Source organism: Chinchilla lanigera, unplaced genomic scaffold, assembly GCF_000276665.1.
Source record: "Chinchilla lanigera isolate Chin_1 unplaced genomic scaffold, ChiLan1.0 scaffold00175, whole genome shotgun sequence".
NCBI classification, from domain to species: Eukaryota; Metazoa; Chordata; class Mammalia; order Rodentia; family Chinchillidae; genus Chinchilla; species Chinchilla lanigera.
Genome location: NW_004955576.1, coordinates 645998 through 658533, shown reverse-complemented (window position 1 = coordinate 658533; position 12536 = coordinate 645998). Strand labels below are relative to the sequence as shown.

Here is a 12536-nt window from a genome sequence, read left to right as displayed (position 1 = left end):
GAAGGCTTTATAGGGCAGTAAGTGGTAGTACATTGGCAAAGTGGTTTGTCAGTTGGGGATTGGTTTGTAGAGTACACATCATAGTGACCAGCCATCATTATTGTGCCCAGCTATTTTTGAGAAACAGAAGCAACAGGAAGTGTAAAAGGAAATAAAGGAAGCTGGGGGTTACCTGGTTGATAAAGGGAAGGAATTTTCTGCTACAAATTTGGATATTAGATAAATTATCCGGAGTGTAAGAGTTGTAACCCTAGCATTTTTGCACACATTATGGCATACAGTCTCAACACAGCTTCTGGTTTAAGCTGTGATGGCTTAAGGCTCATTAGTGTCCCCACTTTTCTGTACTCAAAGGAGAACTGCAGTTGTGCCTTCTGAAAAGGAACCTCAGATGTTCCTGAAGTTCACTGGAACAACTTTTTTTAAAAACAAAAAAAAAGATAGACTGGGCTTGCCAAATTTATTGCAGACACAGCGTGGTCAAGTTTTGTAGACATGTCCAGTAGTCACTTTGTTCATGAATGGATGCTCCAATGATTTTCATAGCCTTACGGTAGACACCCAAATAATTGTTATTAAAAGTTATATTATTGTGATATGCTTACACTGGTCATTGTCAAAAAGTTACGTTTTCTAGAAATGAAACAATAAGATTTTCTGATTAAAAGATGCTCTTTTCTTGGTACAAAACTAAATATAAACAGTAAGGTTTTCATATGACTATGACAATTCATCATTGCTAACCTCATGGTATGTTAAACATATTCATGCGTTCTAGATGTACAGGTCTTCTAAAATAAAAATACCTGGGACTGTGTACAGTGAGAAGCCTTTTCTTTCAGATTCACACATCTGCCTTTCTCTTGAGCTCCACTTACTTACAGTAAGAGGGATATGTCAAACCAATATGGGACCACCTGTCAAAAATTAGTACAAAAGGGAGATGCTTTTGTGATGATTATGTTATGCATGTATTATACACTCAGAGATGCTTCGGTATTAAACAGTCCAGACAATGTCACAAATTTCTGCTTTGACATTCCACGAAAGGAAAACAAATTAGATGAGAACTTCCTATGTACTAAGTAGAGATGAGTGAATAAAAAGCAAAATTCTACCTAAATTAAATCCAATGAGGATTTAGGTGTGTTACTAAAAATGTCAACATGATTGTCACACTAAAATATTATCGATGGCTTTAACTCTGAAGTTTTCTTTAGAAATTATAACTGTTATCTACTAACACTCGACAGGGATTCAAGAAGGACAACAATGGTTAGGAAGGAAGAACAGTCCTCTGGCTATACTTTACATTTCAAAATGCTTAGTACTGAAATAAACTTATAATAATTAAGCTTACTGCTCACATTACAATGCTACTATAACTAATCTCTTCTCTTCTGGGTGTCCAACAACTAAAGTTTAGAAACCAAAGCTAGACAAATATCTAGGCTAAGAGGGCAGCCAACATTTTACCCTTGCCTACCACACTCAACAAAGACCCAGCACATGCAAGAACCTCTGGTGTGACATCCTAATACTCTGGTGAGTCACTCATCCTCCTGGCGAGGGAGACTGATGGACCCCAAACAATGGAAATCAACAATGTGTAGTGTGCCTACAGTGTCGCCAAGAAAGAAAAGTATCACGTTTTCATGAAAAATGGCCTAGCAAAGGCCGTGACTCATTCTGATGATGACACTGACAAAAGAAATGAGAGGGTCCATATGGCTCTGAGGTAAACGCTGAGGAGACTTAACTGACCCTGAGAGGCAGCAAGAGGTCAACTTCAATGTATAAAGATCTGATTTAACTTGGTGTTAAACACCCAGCAGAAAAGTATAATCAAAACAAGGAAATTATCAAGACTACTAAAAATACAACAAATATTTCGACAGGAAGAGACAGGTCTAAGGAATTTTAGAATCTTATATGGCCTTAACCTGTCGTCTAATATCTTGAATAGCCATAGAAGGATCAGGAACATGTACACAGAATTTAATTTTTAAACTGGCACAAGTATTTCTATGTTGTTGGAATTTCTAATGTCACCTGATTTTGGAGTACAGTCTGTCATATATATATATATATATATATATATATATATATATATACATGGAAAGGGAGAGGACAGTCATGGTGACTTTAAAAGTGAAGAGCTGCTACTTTGGCGATCACACACATAGAGGACAAAAGTTTATCTACATTTTTAGAACCAGAGTGAAGAGAACATGTAGAGAGGTTCAAGGTGATGCTAAGGAGATGGGCATGCAAAGGGACGTGGTTGAAGAAAGCAGTTAGGGGAATCTAAAGCCAGTCAATATTTGTGCCCCAGCAGTGTGTAGATGGTTCAGCAAATCATACTATCTAGGAGCATGGCAGTTACTGGAGAACGTGTATAGTCTATCAGAACACCAGGAAAGTCGGGTCATAGAATGTGACTTGATCCCTGAAAAGTTCTGAAAGTTCATGCTTCTTCATCCAATGACTACAGTGATTATAATATAGCACTTTTATTTTAAAGAGAATAAAAAACAATAACAAAATAACAACATAGACAAAAACATAACAGCCTGAAAACAACAAAAATGATGCAGGGTTTCAAAACAAAGTGATAGGAATTAACAGTGGCTGTTATATTACATACTGTTATCTTCAATGAAATTGCAGAGATTACCAAATGTAAGAATGCAAGATTGATCAAACCATTAAAGAGAATGAAAAATATTAATAAAAAATACTAGAAATGATACTGAGCATCACTCAGCAAGATAGCAGGAATTCTTCAATGGTTGTTATATTGCATAGTGTTATCTTTAAATTAACTGTTCAGATTACCAGATATAAGCATGTAAAATTGGTCAAAAAATTTAAGCATTAACTATCCTTTATCCATACAATTTTTTTGGTTTTCTGTTAAGTGAAGAAAAAAAACTCACTATTTGCCTTTGAAAATTATGAGAATGCCAGTAAAATTAGTTTTTTTTTTCTTATTTTTTAATAGGAGACCTCTTAGGGCTGGGATTCAGCTCAGCAGCACAGCGCCTGCCTGAGAAGCACCAGGTCCTGAGTTTGGTTCCTGGTTCTGGAAGAAAAACAAAAAAAAACAAACGAAAGAAAAACAAACAAAAAAAAAAAACAAAAAAAAAAAAAGAAGAGACATCTATCCTTCAAAGACCAGCATGCCTCAAGATGATATAAATACAAAATAACCATTCCAAACGATGCATCATTAGAAAACATTTCAGAAACAAAACCAATGCATATGGAACTAGCAGGCGTCTTCCCCAGCAGCTTGGCACTGCAGGAATGAGAGAAGAAAGTCAGTCTTTCGTGCATCAATGACGAAGAAGCGGAGCATGTTACAAACAGTGAACAGGTGAGTTTTCTCATCAGGTGACTGCAGGGATTCCTTCTCCAAACACAAAGAGCAGTCCACCTTGTCTGGGACTTCAAGATCAGTCTAGAGACCAGAAAGAAAGTCACTTTTAATGATTATTCATAATTCTATATCCTTGCTGCTTTACTTATTAAACTGAGACTTGGACAATAATGGAAATTTAAAACTTTCACCAATCGGAAGTTGTCATTCATCTTCTCCAGCACCTCATAAACCTATTAGTATCTAAAGCTACACACACAACATATGTATCATTCTTTCTGACATGAAAGTGATCACAGGGGATTTGTGTTCCTGAAAAGCAGACAGCTTGAGATCCAGGAGGTTGGCACTTGAGTATAGATGTGGATTTGACTAAGGAACAAGGCAAAGGCTCCTGCTGTAGCCTAAATTGACCCTCCCAGCCAGCAAACTTCAGCTGCTGTCAGTTTCCCAGGTAACAGCTCTTGTTAGAGTTCCTGTTACTCCTGTTTCTTAGAAACGGCTGGTCGCTGGGACACACAGCTGGTCACAATGATGCTTATCGTAAGAACCAATCAAAGACAGCCAAGTGCCCTGCTTCTTCCTTGTAGACCCCATAAACCCTCCCTCCCAGAGCCTGCGAGGCCTGATATTTTATAAGGATTGATTCCTCGTCGGTACCACCTGAAGTTAAACAAATCTGCCTCCAAGTCCTGGGTGATGTTTCTAGTGTTTCTGTTTGCTGCTGCAGTTCCATTCGTGCACTTAAGGAAGTTTTGCATTTCTTGACACGTGTTGCTGACGTTTGCCTTGTATTTCACTTCCGCTGATAGCTCAGGGTTTAACTTTTGATGCATTGAACAGGATCTGTTCTGCATACTGTGACAGCACTGAGATTCTGGAAAGGTTGAACTTTGCAATTAGAGCTTTAAGGTGCTGACAGTTGAGTCATGACTGACAAAATGTCAAAGTCTCTCATTTCACTTAGGAAAAGTCCCTTCCCAATGAGAAGAAGCTGGTTTCCTCTGAGTCCCCTGGGGTGGGAGTTGTTGGGGGAAAATGTGTGTAAAGAGGGTCCTGGCAGTAGTTGACCATGGTGAAGACTGCTGTGGGGTGGGGAGAGACTGTGCTCAGCAAAGCACTGCACAGTGAAGAGAGAGGGCAGTGGGTCCCTGTGCCCTGCATCAGCCTGTGGGAGCTGGGAGACCCTCAGATCCCAGAGCCACAGTAACACTGTGCTGCCTATGAAGAGGTCAGCTCATTTCCAGGGCTATGGGGTGCAAACCTGGGATAAATGTAGACTCTGGTCTGCTGAACTTTCTCCTAAGCAGTAAGAATATTTTCTAATGAAATTTGAATCATGTGTCTTTATATTTTATCTAGGTTTATACTTTTTTATCTTTTGGGACTTGAGCCAAAGATTTCCTGTAAATGCAACAAGTTATTCATCATAATATATGTTTTTGGATAAAATGACATAAAACAATGAATTTTAGAACAAATTAACTACCTCAGAAAGTGTGCTCACAGTAAAAAGGAAAATAGCTTGAAATTCTGGTGTTTGTTTCCTATGTTCCAGGGTTAATACAATCCTTTTTTCTTGTGTCACATAAGATTTTTGTGTAAAAACATCATGGGACAACAGGTACTAGGAAAAAACATTAATATACAAGTGCTTCTCTTAGTACTTCTAGAATCATATATCTTCATGTAATACATTGTTTTCTGAGAACTTTAAAAGAGTGCTTAGGTGTTCTCTCGCTAATGTTAGAATTTACCAAGAGGAGTGGGGATACATATTGAAAACACCAATTCAGTCTTAGTGTGACAAATTATTTCTGAAGTTTAAATGTCGTAACATAAATATTCATTTAGCAACAGCAAGAAAACCGAAACGTAAGATGAATTTCTACAAAATGTAATATGAGAAAATTTGATATTACAATTAGCTCTTCTTTTTTGATGCTCTAACACCTAGTGCCTGTAGGACAGCGCTGATATTGGGGTTCCCTCAGTCTACTCTCTCGGGGTGTGGAGGAGGAATCCTCACATGATCATCATATGATTTTGACTTTTCCTTGCTCTTTCCCAGTGATCCTCTGCTCTGAGGAGAACAGTGAAAGAACATGACCCAAAGTCCTGTGAGATTGTCCTGAGGTTCTTGAAGAAATATTCTTTTGCAGTTATTCTGCTCTGATTTTCTTTCCTTCAAAATGATTACCCTCTGACTTTATGAAGGGGCACATCCTTGGGAACTTTGAGACAGTGCAGGGAAGATGACGCCTGTAACTTCCCTTACTTAATCCCTCACACTCCTTTACTTTAGAAACCACACTGTGGCTGGCTGAGGCTGTTCAACTGTTTCATGGTGGACAAGAAGATGGAGCATTTCGCCTAGATGTGGCTCCTGACATGCAAGGTACTTCCAAACATTCTCACACGGATGGAAACTCATCACTAGAAATGCACGAAAGCATCAAAAGACTGCTCACCTGGCTGGCTACTTGACGTGTGAATGATTGAAGTTGTTGGTGTTTTAATGAAATAACCCTGTTTTTTCTTTGAGAGGAAAGAATGGAATTTCAGCAGGTGGTGTGCTTCCAGGCCCAGGTGCAGTAAGGGTTCTCTCCAGGAGAGCAGGTAGTGAATCACCACGTTAATAAAGTCTTTTTGCTATGCAGCCAATTTAGAGCAATTCCCTGCAAAAAAATAGACAAGGCACAGCTGAGTTAGTTATAGGAGACTTTGGATCAGGGAGGTGGTAGAAATACATGAACTTGCTATTTTGGTGTGCATGTAAAATTTTTTCTGTATATGATAGAATTTCTAAAAAACAAATAGCTAAACATTTGGCCCACACTGTGTTGCAGTAAAACAAAAAAATAAAATGGCCATGGAAATAAATACTTTTTTTCTAATTAGAGTTCAGGTGGATATCATTAAATATTGTTTCCCTATGAAATACTCTCAATTAATTTAAAATAATGCTATGACTTTCTTCCTGTTGCAACTGTGAGAACCATGTGAGAACCGCAACTCCATACAGAACAAGACAGCACCGTGGGGAGACTTACAGTTGTGACGTGGGAGGAGGAGGAAAGCATTGAGGGCAGGTGAAGAAGTCGCGTGTGAGAAGCAGAGGCAGAAGCAAAGCAGAGAGCTGAAAGTCCAGGAGAGATGGCGCAGATCAGACAGGGGCGGGCAATGTAAACACCACAAGAGCAGGAGTCCCAGGTAACTTGCGGTCAGAAACCATGAACCGGCACATCTTACATATGTGCTGGAATATCCAATTCAGTTCAAACTTCATAGGGCACAATACATTGAACCCCAGACACAAGGCATTCGTGAAACTAACATGATCTGCACGGTCAATTTCTGGTTCCAGTACAATATTTAACTTTGACCTTGTCTATAACTGACCCCTTACTAAGTGCACTTTTTCTCGGCCTGCATACTCTTGGTCCGTTTTCCTCCGCAGGTTTGATTACTGCTACCACTGACCGCAGAGTCTCCTAGCGCCCGAGGCAGGACAAACCAGTGCAGCTGAACTCACCTGCATCAGCCTGGCCTCCCTCTTCTCAGCTGGAGCACGGCTATCAGCTGTGTGGCACCTTTGTATGGCTGGCCCAAAGAAGGAGGAGTCTTGGGAATATTGGTTCTCCAGAATGTAATGAAGAAAATTGCATTACTGTGGTTTTGCATATTGAAAATATGAATCCTTTACTAAGACATGAATACATTTGTTGGATCTGTAATTTTTTGAAAAGTGAGAGATACATGAAAACTGAATATAAAGAATTAAGGACTCTTCAGCCTGTTGTTTCCCAGTAGCTGTGTAATCTCATGATTTTTAACCCATTTTCTAACCTCTCCAGCTCTTTCCTTCTTGTTTATGCCCTTGTCTCACCCTTCCTTGAAATGCTATCTCTAAAATTACTATGAACTACAAACCTCTAAGTACTTTAATTATAATTTTCTCTAATTTATGAGCTAAAAGCACCTTGCATATGTATCTGTATCTATCTATCTACTGTCTTTCACATGGGTCCAAAGCAATATTCTTCCTTTAAATAAAGATGAGTAATTGTGTTTTTTAAATTATCTCTTCCTAAACATGAACATTGTCAATTTCATCATAGATAATACATAATACAAAATTTTTGTTCTGACAAGGTAAGTAATAAAAAGTAAGAAAAGTGCATAGGAACGTTTAAGATGAAAACCAAAGAGAGATTCACTTAGTAGTACTAAACCAAATTTGTGAAAATTTAATGGTATTTAAGGAGTGATGTGAAGGACACCAGGTTACCATTCGAAAATGGGGAATGAAAGAAACAGGAGTGAAATAAAGAACTGTATGAATAGTGTATGTCACAAGTATTCCACCCCTTTCTCTAAGGAGGAACTTAATTGTTCTAAATCCTAATCTCCTGGCTTTATACCAGAGAGTCTAGACAATGTTCAAGCACCTAAGGAAGGGGTGAATTCTATCCTCCTCTGAGCTAACCTATTTCTTTAAATTTCAAACTCCATTCTAAAAATATTTGAACAAAGTATTCAAGCACTTGTGGCTTTCTAAAGGGTCTCAATTTAGGATGTTTTTCTCTGAGATGACTTTAGTTTAGTTAAATCTACTCAACCCACCCAATACACAGCAAAGTCATTCTCATCTGGAAGATATCAGCTGTGTGCTCAGTGAGGAATGCCCATGGACTGGCCCTTCTGTGCAGGAGCAAGAAAGCAGTGCCCTTACTCACACCACTTAAAAGCAATATGTCAGGAGAATAAATATTTAGAAATTGTGGGGACAGGGATATAGCTCAGAGGCATAAGCACCTGCCTGGCAAGGGCAAGGTCCTGAGTTCGATTCCTGGTACAAAAATGAAAAAAAAAAAAAAAGAAATTCTGAGTACTTTTGGATGTAAAAAACATATTTTCTTACAATCTTAGATTTCATAAAATATTCCCTTCCTTCTTGTTCTGAGTTTATCACCCAATACATTTTAAAAACATTAATATATATTATTGGACATTTCTTTGCAGAGTTCCTCATCTTTATATTGTAGTATAAGCCAATCATATTTTAATTAGTCTTTTGCAAAGATAGAAAAAGTGAGATACTTACAAATTTCTGGAAGAAGCCTAAAGCATGGAAGTGCATGCTCTGAGACATATAGGAGGCAACATGATACAGAACATGAAGGTTCATCTGGCATCTGGAAATACCATGGCAGATCCAATTAGAAGCCACATTCCAGCACAGGACTGGGCTGGCACGACCAGCAGGAGGAGGGACTCTGCTTCAACAAACCCACAAGCACCTGGGGTGATCTGACTGGTGAGGGACCACCAGCCATCCTGCCCAGGGAGGACTTGTGCATCTCCACTGCCTCCAAGGCACGACTTGGAGCTGTAAGAGCTCAGATAAGGAAGCACCAACACCTTCCGCTGTGCCCCGTAGGTGAGCTGCATTTTCACAGACTTAAGGTGAGTGAGTCCTGCGTTTTATGGTACTTCTCTAAGTACCTCTGCATCATGCAAACACATGGAAATTAAATTGAATCCAATTCAAGACTTTAAAAAACAGTCTTAAAATAGTTCAGTATCCCGTGAATTTCTGCAGCTAACAATCGTTACGATTCACCAGGTGTTTGTAAATTTCTATTTGAGTCATAGATATAAGCATCTTAAATACTTAAATAGGAGCAGTACATTTTGTCTGCGTTTCATCTTTATGCTTGGAGGAATAAGCACAGAAACGCTTGGTTGCTGATATCAGGTATGAGGAGCGACCTACCATAACAGCGATGCCATGGCCTGGATCTGCTAACTCACCACAGTATCACCGTACACTTCATTCGCAGTTTGCTAATAACAAAAGGTTTTTTTTCTACATTTAACTTTAGGATAAGCCAGACAGATTGATTGAGGTTTTGTAATAATCACCAAATATATTGAAACACAAGTTTAGAAACGTTCAGTGATTTTCCCTGAGTCCTGTCCTTACAGGTGGAGGAGGCATCACTCGCATGTTGTGGTCCTTGTACTTCACCTCTTCACACTGCACAACTGTGGGTTTCAGTCTGCATCTGTGCAGGAGGGACCACATCAGCAGCCATGGCCACAGAGTCTGCACAGGTTACTGCTGTATGTGAGAAGAGCAGCACTTTGCATTTTTATCTAAAATGCCTGTGGAAATAAAAGCAGTTATCTGACCTGCTTTCAGCTTGCTTTTCATTTTAAAGTCACTGGATGGAGTAATACCAAGAAAGTAGCATAAATGCACCTTGGCCATGATTCGTGCATTATCGGTTCAGGATTTAAAGCTTCATTAGGTTGATTCAAGTTGTACAAACATGTAATAGAGCAGCGAATAAGTTAATGTTACTTCTTTCTGGAAAACTGACAAATAGCACACTTTGGCTCTTGCTCCAGAATAGCTCAAACTCAGCACTGTGGCTTTTTGTGATAGATATTCTCCTGTTCTGAGATCTGTCCTGTGCGTTGGACTGTGTATACCAGGACACAGGTCTCTATGCAAGAAATACTGAGAGCACCCTGCCTGTGCCTCCAATAATACACTGCAAAGGTTTTTTGGTTTTTGGCTAATGTCTAAAGCTATGTAAATTTACCCTTTGAGCGTCCATGAGTCACTCAGTTAACCGCTGTGCAATTCCTTTGCAGATAAATAATGATAATACTTCTATACGTGGAAATCTGAAACATCTTGGTTTTACCTAATATTTTCACTAGTAACCCACACAATAGAGTCCATGCTGCAACAATTCCTGCATCACTGCACATACCTTTCCCCTAGAGGTCCATGGTGGTGAGCAGGACAGGAAGCACACCTCACCAGGAGAGGACGGTCTGTGTCAAGTGCAAGATCAATTTCCCTTTCTTGCCCTCTGTTTCCATCATGAAGTTAACCTCATAACTCCATATTGGAAACTTTGCTTTCCTTTTCACTCATATTCAGGAAGATATACTAGCCACACATGAAGGATTTTGATTAAATATTCCTAGATAAATTGAGAAAGATGATGAAGGTGAGTTTTGGAGACTAGTGTGAGTTGGAGGATCTATAAAAGTTTGAAGTCATCCACTTTAAGTTTTATGGTAATTTCTTAGCAGTTTCTTAACTACATAGCATTCTATTTGTCCTATGAAATAATCTCTTTTATTACCAATTAAAAAATGTCTGCTTCAGAAAATGATAGGTATATTAAAGTTCAATATTTATCCACTAAAATGAATGAGAGATAAAATAAATAGCATCTTAATTTTAAATCCTGTACCATTTTAATTTTTCTTGAGTTGTTTTTTGTCTTCAATGTTGTTATTTTATTGTTTTACCACTTTAAACGAAACAATAAAAAAGAATAAATGTTTGTTCAATATTTTAAAAATCAATATTAAGTTCATAATAATAAAATCTCTGATATGTTTGAATTTCTCTCTTCTTCTTGCATTTATACCTTTTATATTCTCTTCTTCAAAATGAGATATCTGTGTGGTACCTTATTTAGTAATATGTATTTTCATCTCTTTGTTACGTTTGTCTTTAACATGTAGATCAAATTTTATTATTATTCCTAGAACACATACTAAGAAAGATACATGGGAACCTACATACACATATATAAATTGAATTATTCTAAAATGGAATAATAAATAATCTTCTGAAATACGTGTCCTGTATTATACTATTCCCTTTGCAAAGCTCCAAACTACAGCACCAGTTGAATGTGCTTTTTCTATCAAACTGTGTCCTTAAATTAGAATATAGAATTTTACTAAGAATGTCTGTTTTCTTTTCTTTAAAAAATTTCATTTGTTTACCATTCTTCTTCTGAGAACTTGTGAATAAATTGAGAGTTGATATCAGGTTTCTATCACATTGCTGGTTAACTGTACAATTCTTAACACTAAGTGATGCTAAATTGATTTTCATTCTTAATTAGGAAAAAGCAAATGTTTGATATATATTTTGTTATTTATTATTATCTTTGGAGATGTTTTATTCACTTTAGTTTATGGAAACATGCATTTTTGACAGAATCATATAAATTGTAATGTACCTGCTGTAAAGTAGAGTGGAGGCTATTAAAGGATGAAAGAAATAATAATTTTTAAATATTCAAAGTAAGTGTATCAAAGTATATTTAACCTCTTTGGGTAATGAGTTCTCATTTAGGAAAGAAATATGTAAATAATTAAAATTATGTTGTTTATGGATTTAAAACTTCCAAATGTTTAATACTGATGATCTTCTAGAGTAAGTATAAGTATAGGCTTTTTTCAATATTATTTGCCCAAACCCATAAAGTTTCAATAGTAGATTCTTGAGTGATATTATGTTCATAAGTAAAATGTAGCAGTGAATGTACACCCTATTACTTTCCATTAGTTTCATTCACATTAAGTCATAATTTCATCCCAAGTGCTCATGTTCAGTGCTTGACTTTGGGAGGAGTGTGGAGACCATCAGTTTCTGCAAGCGCACAGGAGGTGCTGCAGCAGTGTGGAGGATTCAGAGTCCTCAGCAGGTCAGCGTGCCATTCTGTGCTCATCTCCTCTCAGAAGCGGGTTGCCATCTCAACAGTTCATAAAGCCCTACTTGGGTGGACACACTGCTAACCATGGCTTCCTTCATCGCTAAGTTTTACATATGCTGAGTGAATTCTGATTGAAAAGTAGGGCATATTCTTCAGAAGTATTGCACTCGCACCTGTAAGCCTGCATACCTTTCACACTACAATACATTTCTCTTTTCAAACTTGTTTAGCATACCTTTTCTATTACACAATAATTTATATCTTTTTCTTATTTACTCACTGAAGATAATGCCTTTTTAGGGAATTGTATACACTGACAACGAGATATTACAGGCAGTGATAAAAGTTTTGCAAGGACATGTTGAATTTATTGTTGAAATAGAAGAAGAAAATGGACATGAAAATTAGAGTTTATTGCTTAGAAACACGATCTATTTTCCAAATCACGTAAAGTACAGAATCATGGGATTTGCTCAATAGACCAAATTAAAGTTTTGGTGAAAATGAGGAAGATTTTAAAGATAGACAGATCACTGAATTGTGAGTCTTCTTCATTATAAGAAATTTAATGGAATTCATGCCTTTAAAAAAGCTAACACAAACACAAATGTAAC

At 37.6% G+C, this 12536-nt stretch overlaps 1 long non-coding RNA gene across 1 annotated transcript; it reads left to right on the top strand.

Annotated features, from left to right (window-relative positions):
• The first annotated feature begins 5807 nt into the window (after positions 1-5807).
• On the top strand, positions 5808-7079 carry LOC102006723. Its single transcript, XR_265073.2, has 3 exons — positions 5808-6001; positions 6379-6595; positions 6843-7079. It is a non-coding gene; the product is annotated as an uncharacterized LOC102006723 (long non-coding RNA).
• The last annotated feature ends 5457 nt before the right edge of the window (positions 7080-12536 follow it).